This window comes from Petaurus breviceps, unplaced genomic scaffold (assembly GCF_028583685.1).
Source record: "Petaurus breviceps papuanus isolate PSGF00001 unplaced genomic scaffold, PetGlider_PUasm1.0 186, whole genome shotgun sequence".
Lineage (NCBI taxonomy): Eukaryota > Metazoa > Chordata > Mammalia > Diprotodontia > Petauridae > Petaurus > Petaurus breviceps.
Genome location: NW_027185798.1, coordinates 30,226,317 through 30,248,138, shown reverse-complemented (window position 1 = coordinate 30,248,138; position 21,822 = coordinate 30,226,317). Strand labels below are relative to the sequence as shown.

The 21,822-nt window shown below is 38.9% G+C and overlaps 1 long non-coding RNA gene across 1 annotated transcript in view; it reads right to left on the bottom strand.

Moving 5' to 3' along the window:
- Window positions 1-19,936: 19,936 nt before the first annotated feature.
- Window positions 19,937-21,822, bottom strand: part of LOC138162647 (uncharacterized) — a 6,483-nt gene continuing 4,597 nt past the window's right edge. Inside the window, exon 2 of the long non-coding RNA XR_011168682.1 lies at window positions 19,937-21,557. This is a non-coding gene — a long non-coding RNA (uncharacterized lncRNA). The remainder of the gene's footprint in view (window positions 21,558-21,822) is intronic.

The window sequence follows — 21,822 nt, the reverse complement described above, 5'->3', positions numbered from 1 at the left end:
CTGCATCACTCACCACATATTGCCATCCATTAGATCGTCCCTATTTCAATCAAGGGCTCCACCATTCTTCTAGTCACCCACATGCACAAAATTCCAATCATCCTGGATGTCACACTTTCATACATCCCCAATATACAGTCAGTTGCTGGGTTTTCTACCTCTACAACATCTCTCCAATATGTCACCTATCTCCCCTTACACAGCCACTAACCTTGGCCCATATCACTTCTCTTCTGTGCTATTACAATGACTTCCTAATTTGTGTTCCCAGTCCAATTCATCTTTCATACAGATGCCAAACTGATTTTCCTAAAGAACAAATCTGACCATGTCACTAGCTTACTCAATATGCTTTGGTGACCCCTCATTACCTCCAGGATAAAAAACCCTTATGTTTGGCATTTTAAGACCTTTACAACTTTGCCTCAACCTATCTTTCCAGTTTTATTGGACACTACTCCTCTTTGTTAATAGTGTATCTCAGTCAAACTGACTTTCTTAATATTCCTCATATTCAGTATACCATTTCCCACTTAGATGCTTTTGTACTGGCTTTTTCCTATACTTGGAATACTATCCCAGTTCTCATCAAAGCTATTTAACCAATCTTTGACTGAAGTCATAGAGGCTGCCAAACTGTACCAATTCCCTTCCTTTTCCTTCTATGGAAGTTTGCCTGGGTTCATTGCTCTGAGATTACTCATTTGGGGAAATACACTCCCCACTTATTACATTCATTGGTTCCTCACACCCACCCCAGTACAATTTTATTTTATACTTTAATCTAGGGTTTCCCCTGACAAGGGGAATTAGTAAAAGGTATCCAATGTACAAATATTAATCAAGTTTATTCCCACAAAGAAAAGGGATTTCTAAACATAAAAGAACTGTAGCTTGTATTTTAGAACGATTAACTTATCAGTACTAGTACAATCCGTTGGGAGGCATTTCATATCCAGATGTTTTGTGAACATAAGTTTTTATTTTGTTTTACAAGACTGATAGTTAGCTTTTCGCCTCTGCTGAGGACAGGTTGATCCAAGCAGATCCTTCTTTCTCCTGGCTTGCTTATTCTTCACTCAGCACCGTTGTATGCTGCTGCCACCACAATCACAATCATTCTAGTGGATACTGTTGTTCCTTCCTAGCACTAGCAGACTTTCACTACTTTTCGATGCTCGCGAAGATTATACTGAAGGATAGGGTACAAGATGATTCTAATATAGGACAACTGGTTGACCCTGTACTCCACCTGGGCTTTGTTGTTGTTCTGTCCTTTTCAGTCATTTCTGACTCTTTGTGACTCCCTTTGAGGTTTTCTTGACAGAAATACTATAGTGGCTTGACATTTCCCTCTCCAGATCATTTGACAGATGAGGAAACTGAGGCAAACAGGGCTAAATAACTTGCCCAGGGTCACAAGCTAGTAAGTGACTGAGGCCAGATTTGAACTCAGGAAGATGAATCTCCCTAACCCTAGGTCTGATACTCTACCCGGTGTGCCACCTAGTTTCTACTAACCCACCTTGGCTACAATGCCATTTATGTCATGGTAGAAAAGTATTGCCCTGCTCTATATTTTACTGAGCTTGCTTCTTGTCACTTAGGAAGCTGCAGCCAAAGAGATGTGCCATTCAGAAACCTCTTCTTTGATCAGATGTGGCACCACATCCTATTTCTCCTGTTGTAGGACAGGAGGTCAACCCAGGGTGCGTGCAGGGTTTATCACATCTGTTTAAAAGGCTAAAAAGTTTTTTCAGTTCTAGACCACCCTTTGACTGAAAAAAAAAGAAATCTATTATCCCCAAAGGTCCAAGAAATGAGTCATCTTGTTTGGCCCATGTGCCCTGTGATGGTTTCTATAAACTCATCCATCCTCACTTCACCTACGTATGTAAATATTATTTCCCCTGGCTAGACTATAAATTCTTTGGAGGGAGGGATTGTTTTTGCTTTTGTCTTTGTATTCCAAATGCCTAGTATATTTATTGCTTGTCAATTGTGTAATAAAATTGTTTTTATTGACTAATAAAAGTATATTTCTCTGAGATCCTCAGCTATTCATACCGATAGCGTCAACGGTGAGTCCTCTGGGTAATTTGTTGACAACCCCTCCCCCACCTGCACCTGCTTCAATGGGTTGAATTTCCAAAACTCTTGACTGGATATATCCAAGGCTTAGAACTCAGTAGTTTCTTCTGCTTCTTCTGACATTACATTTATATATATTTCATGTATAGTATCTTGCGAGGCACATTTTATAAGTTTTCAGAACCAAAGTAGCCATGGGGCTAAAGTCATTCCTATGCCATTGTGGTGTAGAGGTGATGCTGAGTTCTCTTAGTCTGAGATGGTGGATTGTGAATTCTTATAAGTTCCAGCAAACTGGGCTTCTTCAGCAGCAGAATGGTTGCTTATTATGCACCCCCGCCCCAGGATCTTTTTTTTTTTAACCAATTACAGAGATTCCCATCACCAATCTTTGTGGGAGGATGAATTATTTTTTGATCCAGTGACTCATGAAGAGTTTGTACAAAGTTGTAGAGAGGATATAGTCTGTATTGGTGGGGGGGTATGCACATAGAAGAGATCACATATTCTTTTTTTTTTAATTTTTAAATTAATTTGTTTACTTTTAGTTTACATGATTCAATTCCACAATTCCTTGAGTTTCACATGTTGTCCCCCTCCCTTCCCTCTCTCCCCCCATGGTGGTATAAGTATAAGAGTATAAGATCTGTAAATACTTTCACATTATGCATTAGTCAGGTTATAAAGACGGATTGTATCAGATGGAATGGAAAATGGTAAAGAGGACACCAAACCAAACAAGAAAAGGAAAAAGATCAGGTATTTTGCTTCCATCTGGATATAGACTCAGTTCTTTCTAGTTCTTTCTCTGGATGCACACATTTCTCTCCATCATGAGTCTTTTGGGATTGACTTATATCACTGCATTGCTGAGAAGAGTCCAGTCTATCAAAGTTGGTCATCACAAATATGTTGTGTCTGTAATTGTGTACAAATTTCTCCTGGTTCTACTCTTCTCACTCAGCATCAGTTCGTATAAGCCTCTCCAGGTAAATATGAAGAATGTCTGCTCCTCGTTTCTTATAGCACAATAGTCATTCATTACATGCATATACCATAACTTGTTCAGCCATTCCCCAATTGATGGGCACCCCCTTAATTTCCAATTCTTTGCTACCACAAAAAGATCTGCTATAAACATTTTTGTACATATGTGTCTTTCTCCCATTTCTATGATCTCTTTGGGATATAACCCTAGGAGTGGTATTGCTGGGTCAAAGGGTATGAATTTATTTATAGCTCTTTGGGAATAATTCCAGATTGCTCTCCAGAAAGGCTGGATCAGTTCACAACTCCACCAGCAATGCATTAGTGTTCCAAATTTGCCCACATCCTCTCCAGCATTTGTCATTTTCCTGTATTGTCATCTTAGCCAATCTGACTGGTGAGATGTGGTACCTCAGGGTTGTTTTGATTTGCATTTCTCTAATAAATAGTGATTTAGAGCATTTCTTCATGTGCTTATAGATATTTTTAATTTCTTTCTCTGAAAATTGCCTGTTCATATCCTTTGACCTTTTATCAGTTGGGGAATGACTTGTATTCTTATAAATTTGACTCAATTCTCTGTATATTTTAGAAATGAGTCCTTTGTCAGAGACATAGGTTGTAAAGATTCTTTCCCAATTTCCCACCTCCCTCTTAATCTTGGTTACATTGGCTTGTTTGTACAGAACCTTTTCAATTTCATGTAGTCAAAATTATCCATTTTACATTTTATAATGTTCTCTAATTCTTGTTTAGTCATAAAGTCTTTCCCTCTCCACAAATCTGGCAGGTAAACTATTCCTTGTTTTCTGAGACTGCTTACAGTATCAACCTTTATACCTAGATCATGCACCCATTTAGATTTGATTTTGGTATATAGTGTTAGATAATGATCTATGCCCAGTTTCTGCCATACTATATTCCAGTTTTCCCAGCAGTTTTTCTCAAATAGTGAATTATTATCCCCAAAACTAGGGTCTTGGGGTTTATCAAACAATAGATTACTATAGTTGTTGACTTCTGAATCTTGTGTGCCTAATCTATTCCATTGATCCACTCCTCTATTTCTCAGCCAATACCAAGTAGTTTTGATGACTGCTGCTTTATAATACAGATTGAAATCTGGTATAGCTAGTCCACCTTCCCTAGCATTTCTTTTCATTAATTCCCTTGATATTCTGAACCATTTATTCTTCCAGATGAATTTTGTTACTATTTTTTCTAGCTCCATAAAGTAGTTTTTTGGTAAATTAATTGGTATAGCACTAAATATATAATTTAATTTAGGTAAAATTGTCATTTTTATTATATTAGCTCGACCCAGCCACGAGCAATTGATATTTTTCCAATTAGTTAGATGTGACTTTATTTGTGTGAAAAGTGTTTTGTAGTTGCGGTCATATAAGTCCTGGGTTTGTTTTGTCAGGTAGATTCCCCAATATTTTATAATGTGTACAGTAACTTTAAGTGGGATTTCTCTTTCTATCTCTTGCTGTTGAATTTCATTGGAAATATATAGGAATGCTGAGGATTTATGTGGGTTTATTTTATATCCTGCAACTTTGCCAAATTTATTTATTGTCTCAAGTAGTTTTTTACTTGATTCTCTAGGATTCTCTAAGTATATCATCATATCATCTGCAAAGAGTGATAGCATGGTCTCTTCTTGAGATCACAGATTCTTGAGATTTTGAAGTCAGAGGGGCCTTGGCTACAAGTTACTCGGCTTTATTCTCTTAGAACAAAGTTTTATTCTCATGAATCATCCACTTTTCAAAACTGTACTTGTTTTCATTGAAATAGATGTAACATGAGGGAGCATGTAGGGGCCTCTAGTAAGATGTGTTCAAGACAGGTAGGCAAGGCATTTGAACAATAGTGTTAAAACAGACAGTAGGAGGTAGCAAGGACAATAACAACTAAATGATCTACTTTTAGAATAAGGAGATATAGTCCAATTAGCAATAGTAAAGGTTAAATGGCACATGCCATTGGATTTATCCAATGTGGCCAAAAATTGCTTTCCTCTGGATACATCTTATTTAGATCCAAGAGTGAAATCAATAGGGAAAGGCACTAATCAAACACTTACTTTATCCCAGGTACTGTGCTTAGTACTTCCCAAATATTATCTCATTTGATCCTAACAACAACCTTTGTGGTAGATATTATTATGATCCCTATTTTACAGTTGAGGAAACTGAGGCAAGCAGAGGTTAAGGGACTTGAGGAGGGTTACATAGCTAGAATTGTCTAAAGCTGTATTTGAACTCAAGTCTTCCTGACTCCAGACTCAATGTTTTGTGTCCTATGGAGTCATCTAGCTACCAAAAGACTTTCAATGGGCAACGTCTGCATGAACTTGGACAGAAGCATACTAACAAAAAGGTGTTGAGCAAAGATGTTTTGTGCAAATTTGTTGGCTAGAACAGAGGGTTTTATAATGGAAATTCGGGATCAAGTCTTTGCCCCACAAAACTACAAAAAGGTTATCATTAAGGACTGAAGACTTAGTGATCCATGTAGCCTATGCAAAGAGAACAGTGGAGAGAATGTAGTGTAGCCCTTCAGAATGCAAGTATTTGCAACCTATCAAATACCTAGTATGAAAAGAGGTCTGATAGGTAGAATAGCACACCAGTAATTTGCTCTCTTTCATAGGCTGACAATTACAAAATCCTACTGCTCTCTGGCTGCTCCTTCTAAGCCATTTTTGCTACATCTTCATCTAGGTCACAAAATAACCATGGGCATCCCCCAAAGGTCTTCTCTTTCTCTCTTCTCTTCTCCTCTCTACTATTTTGCTTGACAAGCTCATCAGCTTACATGGGTTCAATTATTTCTATGCTGATGATTCTCTGATCTAAATATGCACTCCTAACCTCTCTCATTTTATATCTACTTTTATTGTACTTTAAAAAGTCATTATTTTATCAATCTGTGTAATAATTTGTAGAACACTGACTAAAGAGGAATAATTGAAGAATTAGTGACCTGTCCCAGGTCTATTTCTATCTGAACCCCATAAAAAAGGAGGAGAAGAGCAAGATGGTGATGGTGAAGATAATTTGTTGTTGATAATTTTTTGTTTGTTGATCATTTGTCTAATTCTTTAGGACTCCATTGGTCATAGCACACCATCAATCTTTCCCAATGTCAGGGTTTTTTTTTTCCAATGAGTCCTGTCTTTACATTATATGGCCGAAACATTCAAATTTCAGCTTCAGTATTTGACCTTCCAGTGAATAGTCTAACTAATGTCTTTAAGTATTGACTGATTCAATCTCCTTGCTCTCCAAAGAATTCTTAAATTCTTAAATGTCATCTCAAGCATCACAATTCAAAAGCATTGATTCTGTGGTGCTTAGCTTTACTTATAGTTCAACTCCCCCAGCATTACATTGCTATTGAAAAAATCATAGCTTTGACTATATGGACCTTTGTTGATGCCTCTGCTTTTTAGTATGTGGTCCAGATTTGCCATAGATTTCTTTCCAAAGAGGCAGTGTATTTTAATTTCATGGCTATACTCACCATTTACAGTGATCTTTGAACCCAAGAATATAAAATCTGACACTACTTTCATTTCTTTTCCCTTTGTTTTCTGAGAAATAATGGGACCAGTTATCAAGAGCTTTGTTTTTTTTGTATATTTTTTGTAAAGTTGTTTTGTAAACCCTAAGCCAGCTATTGTACTCTCCTCTTTCACTCTTATCAAGAGGCTTCTTAATTCCTCTTCATTTTCTGCCATCAGAGTGGCATCATCTGCATATATGAGATTGTTAATATTTTCCCCAGGAGCCTTAATTCTATTTTTTGTTCATTCAGCCTGGCATTTCTCATAATGTACTCTGCATATTAGTTAAATAAATAAGGTGACAATATGCAGTCTTGTATTCCTTTTCTAATCTTAAACCAATCAGTTGTTCAATGTTCAGTTCTGAATGTTGCTTCTTGGCCCACATGCAGTTTCCTCAGGAGATAAGTAAGACGATCTGCAATTACCTTCTCTTTGAAGACATGCCGCATTTTGTTGTGATCCACATCGTCAAATTGAGGCTTTAGTGTTGTCAACAAAACATAAATAGATGTTTTTCTGGAACTTGCTTTCACATAATTCAGCAAATGTTGGCAATTTGGTCTCTAGTTTCTCTACCTCTTCAAAAACCATCCTGATCTTCTGGTGATTCTCGGTTCACATATTGCTGATGCCCCTAACTTGCAGAGTCTTAAGCATAACCTTGCTGGCATGTCAGGGAAGTACAATTGCTTGATAATTGAACATTCTTTGACTTTGTCTTTCTTTAGGATTGGGATGTAAACTGATCTTTTCTAATCCAGTGTTCACTGTTGAATTTTCTAAATTTGCTGGTTCATTAAGTATAGGACTTTAGCAACATTATCTTTTAGAGTTTTTTTTTTAAATAAATTTTGTTTATTTTTAGTTTGCAACATTAATTTTCACAAGATTTTGAGTTACAAATTTTCTCTCCATCTTTCACCTACCCACCACCCCAAAACAGCGATCCCACTGAATAGTCCCTCCCCCAATCTGCTCTCTCCTATATCCTCCTTCATTCCCCCTCCAACTTTCCAGTATGGCAAGATGGATCTCCATACCCCAGTGCCTGTATGGCTTATTTCTCAGTGCATTAAAAAAATAATTAAAAAAATTTTTTTAGACATTTGATTTTAAGACTTTGAATTCCAGATTCTTTCCCTTCTTCCCTTGTCACCCACCCTTACTGGAAAGATAAGCAATTCAATATAGGTTGTGCATGTATAGTTACACAAAACATTTCCATAGTGAATATATTGTGAAAGACTGACTATATTTCCCTCCATCCTATCCCACCCCCAACTTGTTCTATCTTCTACTTTGATCCTGTCCCTTTTCAAAAGTGTGTGCTTCTAACTACCCTCCCCCATTTGTCCTCCCTCCATCTCTCCTTCCCCCATCTGTCCTCCCTTCTACCATTCCCCCCTCTTATCCCTTTCCCTCCTACTTTTCTGTAGTGTAAGATACCCAATTTAGTGTGTATGTTATTCTTTCCTTAAAAGCCAAATTCAATGAGAGTAAAGTTGACCTTTTGCCTTCCTGTTCTTTCCCTCCATTATAACAGTTTTCTCTTGCCTCTTTTATATGAGATAATTTACCCTATTCTGTCCCTCCCTATCTCTTCTCATTATATTCCTCTCTTACCTTTTAGTTTTATTTTTAAAATATCATACTTTCCTATTCAATTGATCCTGTGCCCTCTGTCTATGTATACCTGTACACATATATACACACATTCACATTTATTCATATGCACATATGCCCTCCTATATAGACATATATGTGTATATATATGTTCCCTTCAACTATCTTCATACTGAGAAAAGTTTCATCAGTTACAATTATCATTTTTCCATGTAGGAATGTAAATAGTTCTACTTTGATAAGTTCCTTATGATTTCTTTTTCCTGTTTACCTTCTCATGCTTCTCTTGCTTCTTGTATTTGAATGTCAAATTTTCTATTCACCTCTGTTTTTTTTTTTCATCAAGAATGCTTGAAAGTCCTCTATTTCATTGAATGACCATATTTTCCCTTGAAACATTATATTCAGTTTTACTGGGTAGGTGATTATTGATTTTAATACTAGTTCCTTTGACCTCTGGAATATAATATTCCAAACCCTTTGATCCCTTAATGGAGAAGCTGCTAGATCCTGTGTTATCCTTATTGTGTTTCCACGATATTCAAATTATTTCTTCTTGGCTGCTTGTAATATTTTCTTCTTGATCTGGGAACTCCAGAACTTGGTTATAACATTCCTAGAAGTTTTCTTTTTGGGATATTTTTCAAGAGGTGATCAGATGATTCTTTCAACCTCTATTTTGCCCTCTGGTTCTAAAATATCAGGGCAATTTTCCTTGAGAATTTCTTGATGGATAATTTCTACGTTCTTTTTTTGATCATGACTTTCAGGTAGTCCAATAATTTTTAAATGACCTCTCCTGTATCTATTTTCCAGGTCAGTGGTTTTTCCAAAGAGATATTTCACATTGCCTTCTAGTTTTTCATTTGTTTGGATCTGTTTAATAGTATCTTGATTTCTCAAGTCATTAGTTTGATTTCACAAGTCATTCTCAAAGTCATTAGCTTCTATTTGCTCCAATCTAATTCTGAAGGAATTATTCTCTTCAGTGAGCTTTTGAAATTCTTTTTCCATCTGGCAAAATTGGCTTTTTAAGGCATTCTTCTTCTCATTGGCTTTTTGGCCTCTTTTGCCATTTGAGTTTGTCTAATTTTTAAGATGTTATTTTCTTCAGTCAGGCTGTTGACTCTCTTTTCATGATTTTCTTGCATCATTCTCATTTCTCTTTCCAATTTTTCCTCCACTTCTCTTACTTGATTTTCAAAATCCTTTTTAAGCTCCTCCATGGCCTGTGATGAGTTCATATTTTTCTTAGAAGCTTTTGACAACAGAGTTCTGACTTCATTGTCCTCCCCCAGTTCCATGCTTTGATCCTTTTTGTCGCCAAAAAGGAATCTAAGGTTTGATTACTTTGCTTCCTTTGCTTGCTCATGTTGCCACTCAGTTACTTGACTTTTGAGCTCTTTGCCACAGTAGAACTCTGCTTCCAGAGAGGATAGCTTTGTTCCAAATTGCTGGGGTTTTTGCAGCTGCTGGAGCTATTAGTTGAGTACCTTCTCTACAGATACCACAAGCTCTGGCTGACTGGTCACACACCCTAGGACCTCCACCCAAGACAGTGGTCCAGATCCAAGCAGGTTTAAGCTAGAGTGATTACTCTCAGAATGGTCACTTGGTCCCCCTGTGATTTGCAGGCTAGGAGCTCTGAAGTAGCCATGTTTAGGTGGCTGCATGGCTGCAGCACCTCCACCACTTCTCCTCTTTGGCCAAGACTGCTCTCTGTCCCCCCAGTCCAACAGAGCCCCACACTGCCCTTTTACTTTGTCTTTGGCATTTATGGGTTGATAATTCTGGCAGCCACCAAAGCTGCTGGTGATCCACTTTCCTGAAATCTGCTCCAGCCACTGATGGTCAGGGCTACCCTTTGGCTGAAACTGCAGGCCATGTGGGGCTGGGCTTGGCTCCAAGCGCACTGTGATGGACCCTTCCTGTTGGCTGCTTGGCTGCCTTCAGTGAGAGATTTGTTTCTCTTTGTCACTTTGTGGGTTCTGTAGCTCTAAAGTTTCTTTAGAGTCATATTTTATAGGTGTTTGAGGTGTTTATGGGGGGAGGTCATGGAGTTTTCTTGCTTCTGTGCCACCATCTTAGCTCTGCCCAAAAAGCATCTTTAAGGATTTTATATAGCTCTGCTGGAATTCCATCAACTCCACTAGCCTTATTATTCACATTTCCTAAGGCCCATTTGACTTCATTCTCTGTGATGTCTGACTCTAGATCAGTAACTGCACCATTGTGGTGGGTGATGTTAAGATATTTATTGTGTAGTTCCTTTGTGTGTTCTTGCTACCTCTTAAACTCTTCTACTTCTGTTAAGTCTTTACCATTTTTTGTCTTTTATTATGTCCATTTTTGACAAGAAACATTCCCTCAATATCTCTAATTTCCTTGAAGAGATCTCTTGTCTTTCCCATCCTATTGTTTTCTTCTATTTCTTTGCCTTGCTCATTTAAGAAATCCTCATTATCTCTCCTAATTATTCTCTGGAATTTTGCACTCAGTTGAGTATATCTTTCATTTTCTCTTTTGCCTTTCACTTTCTTTCTTTCCTCAGCTATTTGTTAAGCCTCATCAGACAGGCTTTTTGCTTTTTTGCTTTTCTTTGGAATGTTTTTTGTTGCTACTTCCAGTACAATATTGAGAACCTCTATCCATTATTCTTCAGGCACTCTATCTACCAGATCTAAAACCTTGAATCAATTTATCACCTCTACTTCATATTCATAAAGGATTTTCTTTAGGTCATACCTATATTGTCTGATGGTTATCCCTACTTTCTTCAATTTAAGTCTGATTTTTGTGACAAGAAGGTTATGTTATGAGCCACAGTCAGCTCTAAGTCTTGTTTTAACCAACTATATAGAGTTTTCCACCTTTGGCTGCAAAGTACATAATCAATTTGATTTCTATATTGACCATCTGGTGATGTCCACATGTAGAGTTGCCTTTTGTGTTGTTGAAAAAGAGTGTTTGCTACAGCTAGTGAGTTATCTTGTCAAAACTCTATTAGTCTCTTCCCTGCTTCATTTTGTACTCCAAGGTCAACTTTCCTGTTATTCCAATTATCTTTTGATTTCTTACTTTAACATCCAATCCCCTATGATGAATATGACATCTTCTTTTGGTGTTATTTCTAGAAGATGTTGTAGGTCTTCATAGAGCTGATAAACTTTGACCTCTTCAGTATCAGTTGTTGGAGTATAGACTTGTTTTTACTGTGTTTGCCTTGGAATTGAATAGACATCATTCTATCATTTTTTGAGATTATACCTTGGTACTATTTTCTCACCCTTTTATTGGCTATGGAGCCTACTTCATTTCTTCTAAGGGATTTTTGCCCATGGTAGTATATGTAGTGATAATAGCTAACTTTTATATAAGGTTTAAAGTTTGTGAAGTGTCTTAATATGATGTCTTCCTTGGTCCTCACAACAACCCTTTGAGGTAGGAGATACAGTTATTTTCATCCTCTCCATTTTATGGATCAGTAAGTGGAATCTCGGAGAGGTTGAGCAACTTGCTGGTCATAAAACAACTGGTCAGTCTCAGAGATAAGGTGTACATGCAGGTCTCCCTTGGCTTCATTGGAGGGATAGTTCTGCCTCCATCAGTGACTAATTGGGAATTTAAGAAAGTTCCCATAACTCCTAGTGCTTTCATTTCCCTTCTATAATTACAAAAAATCAGGAAGACATGAACTGGAATCCTGCCTCAGATGTTTGCCAACTGTATGAGCCTGAGCATCACTCAATCACTATGTGCCTTATTTTCCTTATTTGTAAAAAGGGGACAATAATAGCACCTTCCTCACAGGGTTGTCATAAGGACCAAATAAGCTAACATATCTAAAATGCTTTGCAAACCTTAAAGCACTATAGAAATGCTATTATTATTGTTGTGGTAGTGGTGGTTATGGGTAGCAATATATTGCTTATTGGTCCACTAAATGTTAAAATAAGTTGTAGGGTTATTAAAAGCTAAGATCAATGACACTCTTTTCTATATGTGGGCCACGATCAGCCATCTTTCAATTGAATTGTCCTTATGGAGAATGTTATAGTGGTATTTTAATACCTATTTTCTCCTGACTTCAATTAAATGTCTATGAGATCAATAATCATATTCATAAGAATTATTATTACTTACATTGACATTGTGTCTTGAAGTTTGCAAAGTACTTTGTATATATTATCTTGTTTGATTGGCAAAACAGTTCTTTGAGTTTAATCTTAAAGGGGAAATTTATTTTATCTTTTACAGATTTCACATTTTACAGATAAGGAGAATGAGACTGAGGGAAATTAAATGACTTGTCCATTCATCTTCATTCAGCACAGATTTTGTCACCTTGTGACATTTTCATGTCCTCCAAGAACACCCTTTACCTCCATGCCTTTCAGGTTAATATAGAAACCAATTAGGTTGGACAAATCCCACTCTCAAATCTACGTTGGGAAAAAATGAGGCAAAGAAACCCCTCAGTTACTCTAGGAGAATTTTTAAAAATGTTGCATATTGTATAAAATTTGAAGTGTTCTTTATTGATACACACACATATATACATATAAATATATGCTGGTTTTATTAGCGTAAGGCTATTCAGTTGTGAAAATTCTTTCCACTGCTAAATATTACCAACTTTTATATTTATTATGTGTAGAGAGATGCTTGGGTGGCACTGAGAGATTCAGTGTTTTATTCATGTTCACACAAGGAGTCTGGGTTAGACACAGGATTTGAACCCTGGTTATCTTAGCTCCAAGGGTCAGCCTTTGTCTACTATGCCACAATGCCTCACAAAGTGTTATATCAAGTAAGTTGTCCTTCCAAATGACATCTATTTATTATTCATCTTCAGTGGGGATAGTGTAAATTCATGGCTGTTAGAACAAGGACAGGCATCTGTAGTTATTTGCCAAACAAGGAGGCCCATTGAAAAGTCTAGAATGGGTATTTTATTTTAGTGGAGTCTTAGGACCAGATTAAGATAACAATGCATCATTATACCTATCTGGTTACCTCACAAGAGTTCATTTGGCCTTTTGTAGAGGCAAGGTTTCATTAGCTTTTGGATAGTCCTCATAGTAAACCATAGCAAATTCTCATCAGCATTTTGACCTTCATATAAACAAGCATGTGATCTCAGAAGAGTTTGACATACACTGAGTAGGAGGGAATGGAGCTGTCATTTCTTTCAGATTTTGGCAAAAAGAACCTTGCATTGTTGAGCTCTACTAACTGTCTTTTCTGAGAGATCTCCAGAAAGCCTGGTGGGAGAGTAAAGCATTGCATCTAGATGGTTCTATGTAATATGATGACTCAAGTATTATCTCTATGACATGGAAAATCAACTGGGTGGTGTATAATTTCAACCTTAAAGTTGAGCAATGTCCTATCTGGTTACTCTGGTTGGCCAGCATGTCAAGGAAAGTTTCCAAGGAGTGAGCAAGACAGTAGATTCCTCAGAGCACAAGTGTCATCTTTCTACCTTCTTTGGTCCACATGATGCTGTTTTCCTTCTATGCTAATAGTCATGAATCTAATGAGAGATGAAAAGAAAAGAGAAATCATAGAAGAATTGTTTGGAGAGGGAACAAGTATTAAGAAAAATGTGTAAGAAAAACAGGATAAGAGAAAAAGGTGAGAAAAGGGCAAAAAAAGCAAAGAAAAAGGATAGGTCTTGCTCTTCCTTATACCTAGAATGCTCCCTAGTTCCCTTTCAGATCCTTCAAAGTCCAAATCAGATATGAATTCCTCCAGGAATCCTTCCCTGACATTCTGCTTTGTTATGGCAATGACTCTCTTATCTTCAGGAGGCACTTTCCTGGCATCGCTCATACACTTATAAGATATTTTATATTATACTTCTATTTCAGGTCATATTTTCTTAAAATACTTTTAGATCTCTAAGATTAAGGACAGCCTAAATTTTATACCTCAAACAGCATCTGGAAGAATTGACTCTGTTCTCTGAATCTCAATAAATGTTGAGTTGATATCTGCCCTGCCCTCCAGACCACTAGACCTTCAGAGACCATGCAGGTGGGGGTTGGGAGGAAAACTTAACCCATTAAGGTTTGGAACTCCCACGCTGGGGCCAATACTTTACTGATTGGTCAGCATTTGAATACAAACTCAAATGGTTCATTATATTTAATCAGACCTGACTGTGCTTCCTATTCCTCCTCCACCATCTGCTTTCCATACACCTTGCATGCATACCTCTTCTCCCCATTGCTACTGTAAAGGGTGTGTCAATCAAGTCCCCTGTGTTTTCTCTCATCATCCTGTGACTTTCCAGGCCAAAGAACCCTATCCCTGGCATATATGTGTTGTTTTTCCTTATTAGAATATAAGCACCTTGAGGGCAGGGGCTGTCTCACTTTTGTATTTGTATTTTGTATATTTGTGTCCCCAGCACTTGGCACAATATTTAACAAATAGTAAACATTGAAAATATTTTTTTCATTCATCCATAAAAGAGAAGAGGGCAGGAGGAGGAAGAATAAGAGAGGAAGGGAAGAGAAGGGAGGAGAGGGAAGGAGATGCTGAACTAAAACATCTGGGAAATAGATGCATTCAGTTGTTGAGGGTGTGGATTACCTCTTGTGTCTCTCCCTACTAAGGTTGCCCAAATAGCCAGCACCTGATCAACATGACCTTAATCACTGTCATTTGGCTGTCTCTTGGGTCTATAAACATGCCTGGTGTTGGTGAATCTCTTATTGCTCAACACAGCATTTCCTCTGGTGGGTAGTAAAAAAGGAATTATTCAGTGTGTGTGAGCTGATCTCCTTACTCACCCATCAGACTTCTAAGGACTCCTCTGCTGTCACCAGGAGAACTCAGCATTGATGGAGCCAGACAGTGAAATGCACACCCACCTCCAGTTTTGTGAGGGGAAGGGAAGATGAAACTTTGTACCTGGCATCCCTTGTTCAGCTATTGATTTTGTGACCTCACATGAACTGGCACACTCTCTGATTCTGAGGCTTCTGCTCTGCTTGACCTAGATAGAGGCTGGTAATCTCAAAGCCTTCATCATTGACATCAGCCACCAGCAAAGTGCCCTGGATACAGGGGCAGGATTTAGAGAAATCCTTTCTCAAGAGATGATATGAAATGCCATAAGTATTGTGAAAATACTCCTGAGACCAGCATGTCTGTTTTCCATGAGTTACCAAATTCTACAGATGCAGTAGACACAGAGTGAGCCTGTTTGCCAAAAAGAGCCTGCAGTGAGCTAAAAGTTTTCTTTGCTCCCAGACACCTTTGCTGGTGTGCACTGGCTGATCTTGCCGAACTGTGCACCTCAAACCAGCTTAAAGCAGCCTTGTGGTCAACCATTGCTTCAAAATGTCCTGCTTCTGCATCCCACCTATTCCTGGAAAAGACTGTCCACTCTCCACCCTAAACCTATCTCCAAACCTCCCCTTTGTGGCTTTCAAGCACAAATTGCCCTCTGCCTCTCCTAGGCTGTGGGATCCATTACCTGGTGGCCTCAGCATGCACACCTAGTATCTTTCCCTTTTAATAAATAATTTTGTTCAAACTCAACCAATACTCCTCTATATTTGAGGGGTGGGTTTTTCAAGGCTGACAGTAATCATCTTGCATGGAAACAGGGGGATGAGGGTTATGGACAATCAGGCTGCTTTCCAGGCCTAATGTTTTCTGGAATTCCTGGACTGCTTTGGAAGTCTGATCCTTCTTCCATCATGGTAGTTCTTTCACCAGAGTCAAGAACTAAAGTATGGGCCTTTCTAAATAGCTAGTGGCATAGAGACTCAGGGCACTAGGTGGTGCAATAGAGCACCGGGTCTGAAGTCCTGAAGACCTGAGTTCAAATCTAGCAGTGTGACCCTAGATAAATTACTTCATCTCTGTTTGCCTTGGTTTCCTCATCTGTAAAATGAGCTGGAGAAGAAAATGGCAAACCACTCCAGTATCTCTGCCAAAGAAATCCCAAATGGGGTCACAAAGAGTCAGACATGACTGAAATGACTGAAGAAATAAAGATACAAGACAATGCTTTCAGTGGAAAGTGTTGGACAGAGAGTCAATCACTAGATTAACAAGCATTTATCAAGCCCCTTCTATGTGCCTAGCATTGTGTTAGACTCTGAGGATTACAAAACAAAAGTGATGCTGACTTGCTCTCAAGAAGCTTACATTCTATTAAGTGAAGCAACATGTACATATATAAAATATTTGGGGGTGGGTGGAGAGAAGGCACTAGCAGCTAGAGGATCGGGAAAGGCCTTACATAGAAGGTGAAACCGGAACTAAGTTTTGAAAACCTGGGTTCATCTTGGGCTTTACCACTTACTCTCTGTATGCCCTTGGGAGAGTCATTGAACTAAGCCTCAGCTGACTTTTGTGTTAAATGAGTTTGCTAAGCTGAACCAACCCACCTCACCTGTGTTTTTTTAGGGAACAAATGATATTGTATACAAGAAAGCACTTTGTGACACATACATTCCATGTGTGGTATCTGATATCACAGCTTGAGGCATCATGGGAAGGATTATGGACTGGAAGGCCCAGAGCAAGAAGGCATCTCAGAGGCCCCCTGGTCCAGCCTCTCACTTTAGAGATGAAGTTAAGTGACTCTCCCAAGCACATACAAGGAGTTAAGAAATGAGGGGCATGACCAGGCCTTCTGATTTCCAGTCTAATATGCCCAGCTCAGTTTCTGATGGATAATCAGACCTGAGCAGGTCCCTGAAGGCATTTAGCTGATTTGAAGTCTGTCTGGACAAAGACAATCCTCTACCATAGCAGTCAGGGGCTTCAACAAACTTATTCATTCTGATAAGCCAAGATTTCCCCATTTAATTTCATGCTGTTATTGTCAAAACTCCAAAAGCCAGTTTCCTTCTCCTGGCATCATGACTTTTTTTCTAGAGGTAAAAAAATAAATGGAAAGGAATCATGGTCAGCCTTACATATATAATTTAATACCACTATTTCAAAGGATTGTTTTACCAAACAGATGGTATGGTAGCTAAAATTCTACCATTATAAGTTTGCTTTTTGGTGTTAAACATTTCCCTCCCAAATGCTTTGCAATTCTTAAAAAAATAATACCTTGCCTTTATATGATATTTTTATGACTTTTAATTCACTTTCATATTTTTATATTTCACCCTTGCAACAACTATGTGAAGTAGGCCAGCAGGTATCATTTATCCCACTTTATAGATGAAGAGACTAAGGCTTAGGTAGTTTGCTTGATAAGTGACAGAGTTGTGGTTACAATGCAGGTATCTTGAATTCTAGTCCAGTGTTCCTTTCATTGAACAAATACCCTAACTGTAGCCAACTGCATTTGACCATGTAGCAAAGCCTGGGAGGGGTAATTCATTGTTCCACTTAATGTCTTAAGATGTTAGGTTTTGAGTGTAAGTACCAAGGGCATCAAGAAGAACCTAGGAGCTAGAAAGGTATTAGGGTGAGGGAAAATGGAGCCTTATCAATCAGTAAGTATTTATTTGGCCTGCCACATAGTTAATAGAAAGAATAAAGGGCCATGATTCAGAAGACTAGAAATTCTAGCCCCAGTTTTGACATTAATTGCTTCTATGACCTTGTGGGTGGCTAGGTAAATGATTTTAATGTACCTCTCAACTCCCCCAATTTTGTGATTCTATGTGTATAGGACTATCCAACAGATAGTTAGATAGGTCGGACTCTTGGCCTTTAAGAGTACACATAGCTAGAAAGTGTCTCAGGCCAGAATTGATCTCAGGAAGATGACTCTTCCTGACTCCTGTTGCTCTAGCTACTTCATCACCTGACTGCCCTCTACTTGGAGAGGATGGATTTAAAAAGTAATCTGCTTGAGAGAGAAAGAATCAAGGTTCCTTCCTGGCTTTCTCACAAACCTACAGCATTACATTATAGCTGCCACAAGCCCTGGTTTGTTCCTAATCACTGCTCCAGATCCAAAATGCTATGGTCAGGGTAGCTTTAGCTATTGATTTATAGACAAGGTTCACCAGGGAGTTAGCCATAAAAGGGAAGAAAAATAAAAGATCAGATCTAGTGGGAATGAAAGGGTCAAATGAACAAATCTTAAGGATGGGGAGACATGGATATGTTTATAGGGAAGAAGCCAGAAGACAGGGAGAGACAAGATTAGTGAGAGAATGGGGATGACTGAAAGGTGATTTGGGTTGGAGAAAGTCAGGTTGGAATTGGGATCACACATGCATATAGAGGGGTTTACCTTGACAAGCAAAGAAGCCACCCCTTAAAGAGAGACAGCGTTGAAGGAGGAGATTGTAGGGAAAGGCATTTGAGGGATATGAGAGGAGGAAGAGGGATAAAGAAGCACTCAGAAAATGGCCTCCATTTTTGGACTCTACAAGGGCTAGGGACTCTTAGTTAAATTTCCAATGACATGGATTAAAATTCAACCCATCTATCAAGATGTTCAATCTCTCCTCTTCCCAGAAACTGACAGTTGGGTGGAGGGTGCTCTGTCCATTCTATTGCCACCTAGCCTCTAGGCTATTGATTTGGGTCAGCCAAACAGTCTTATGATTATGGCCATTTCAGGGGTGTGACTGAGACCGTGGGAGGCAATGGGGGGTTGGAATCTGATCGGTTGAGTGAGCACCTCCTTCTTGTAGGAGCTAGTTGTCACCACAGTAGAGATGCTGGTTCTGCACTGGAATTAATCCAGATAAGGTCTTCTGGATATTTGCACAGAGGAGGTTGGTGTTCCTGCCCAGCTACATGCCTACACAGCTACTAAAGACAAAATTGCTTTTGCTTTTACTCTTCTAGGTATAGTTGAAGATAAGTGGGCTTAAGTAGTTATACCTGTACTCTTTTCTCAATATTACTTCTGCTTTCATAAATATGTATATTTTGAACAGATTCTTCGTTATTGTTAAGTCCTTTTTCAATCATGTTTGACTCTTTGTGACCCAATTTGGGGTTTTCTTGGCAAAGATACTGGAGAGGTTTTCCATTTCCTTCTCCAGCTCATTTTACAGATGAGGAAACTGAGGCAGAGTTAAGTGACTTGCCCAGGATCACACAGCTAGTAAGTATCTGAGGCCAGATTTGAACTCAGAAAGAGGAGTCTTCCTGATTCTAAGCCCAGGACTCTATCGTCCTGGCACTATAAATGGACAATGAAGCAGGCAGGTGGTATGGTGGACAGAACTCTGAACCTGGAGTGTAGGAAGACCTGAGTTCATATCCAACCTTAGATACTTAGTAACTGTATGTCCTTGAGAAGTCACTTAGCTGCTTTTTGCGGCAGTTTCCTCAACTATAGAAATCGGATACTGATAGCAACTACCTCCTGGGAGGGAGGGAGCAAGGAAGGAGGGGAGGGAAGAAGAAAGGGAGGGAGGGAGGGAGGGAAGGAGAAAGGAAGGGAGGAAAGAAGGAAGGAAGAAGGAAAGGTGGGAAGGAGGGAGGAAAGAAATGAGAGAGGGAAGAAAACAAGAATTTATTAAGCACCCACTATGTGCCAGGCACTCTGCTAAGTATATTATTGCTCTCATTTAGGAGGAAGAGGAGAGGAGGCTGAATTGCCTTTCCAAAACTGGCAGTAACATTTTGTGACATCCTCTCCAAGATTCTCTGTAAAAACAAAGGATCGCTTTTTAAATGAAAAAAAAAAAAGAAATCTTCCTGTGATGTTTAGAGCTTTTCTTTTTAATTTGAAAGATAACTTAGCAACTAACAATCCCAACTATTTCCAGAAGCCATCACCACTCTAAAACACCCAACAAGTGATTAACTTGCCCCCAAAGACTTCCAGTGAGGAAAGAAGAGAGGAAACAAGAGGTTATTAAGCACTTACCATGTGCCGGTCACTGTGTACTGTCCTCACAGCAACCCTACAAGGTAAGTGATGTTATCGTCTCCATTTTACAGCTGAAGAAACTGAGGCAGACAGAGGTGAAGTGATTTACCCAGGGTCACACACCTAGTAAGTATCTGAAGCTGGTTTTGAACTCAGGTTCTACTTTCTCCTGGCCCAGAACTCTATCCACTGTGTTACCTAACTGCCTCAATGAGGCATGAACTCACTGCTTCCAAAGACAGTACATTTCACTTTGGAACAGCACTATTTGTTAGGAAGCTTCTCCTGACATCAAGCCTAAATGTAGTTCTTCACAAGTTTCTGCAGATTGATACTGGTACTGTTCTCTGGGGTGAAACAGGAGTCTAATCAGTCTTCCACAGAACAACCCTTCAAACACTTGAAGACAGCAGTGGATGATGTTTGCCCTGAATTCTCTCTTCTCCAGTTGAAACATCCCCAGCTTCTTCCGCTGATGCTGCTCAAACATGGTGAAATCAAGGCTCTTCCCATCTTGGTTGCTCTCCTCTGGACAACCTCTGCTGCTCAATTTCCTTCTTGAACTTTTATGCTCAGAACTGAACACAATACTCAGGGAAAAGTTACAGACGGACCTCTTTGCTCCCGAGACCTTTGATTTTCTTAAGGGATTCTTAAATCATATTGGTCTTTTTATTTTCTTTTTTACATTTCCACATCACACTGATGACTCATTCTGAGCTTGCTATTTATCCACTGAAACTATCAGATCTTTTTCAGACAAACTGCTGTCTAACCATGCCTCCCTCATCCTCTTTTTGGGAAGTTGATTTCTTTTTTATCCCAAACATAAGATTTTGTCTCTATTAAGTTACATCTTTTTAGAATCTGCCCAATCGCCTAGCTTGACTAGTTCTGTCCAACAATGTGTTGTTAGCTGGACAAGCTGAAGATCGCCTAAATGGCTGCAGAAGGTCACACAGTAGATTTGGGTGGTCTGCAATGCATCACAAACCAGAAGAAGCTCTATGGATGATGTCATCAAAAATGAATCATCCAAAAGTTGAGCGGATCATGTATAAAGAGGGGGCATTCTTGGGCTCAATTGGTATCCATGAAGATGTAAAGAGTATTCAAGGGAGACTCCATGCCCCTTACCCCCATCACCCTGAGTAGAGCCCCATGTGGTAAGCTTATGGGAACAAATGGGCAAGAGGTACAGAGGGAGGATTAGACATGAATGGTGATTTTTCTCTGTCAGAGGGAACATCCTCCTCATTAAGATCGCAGATCCATGGGCATATGCTCCTCTCTCTCCCATCAACTCTCCCAGTTGGAAATGCAGGTCAATTATGTTGTTGCAGCAGGAAAGTAACCGAAGCACTCCATTTGCTGTGTTCATTATGTCATGTTGGCAGAAATCAGGAAAGACGAGGTTTGAGAGAAGAATCTCTAAAGGGGAGAATGAGGCTGGAAAATGAAGATACTAAAGTGGAAGCAAGCCTTCTAGAAGGTGTGTGTGTGTGTGTCTTTCTCCCTTCCTTCCTTCCTTCCTTCCTTCATTCCTTCCTTCCTTCCTTCCTTCCTTCCTTCCTTCCTTCCTTCCTTCCTTCCTTCCTTCCTTTCTCTCTTTCTCTCTCTCTTTCTTTCTCTCTTTCTTTCTTTCTTTCTCTCTCTCTTTCTTTCTCTCTTTCTTTCTTTCTTTCTTTCTTTCTTTCTTTCTTTCTTTCTTTCT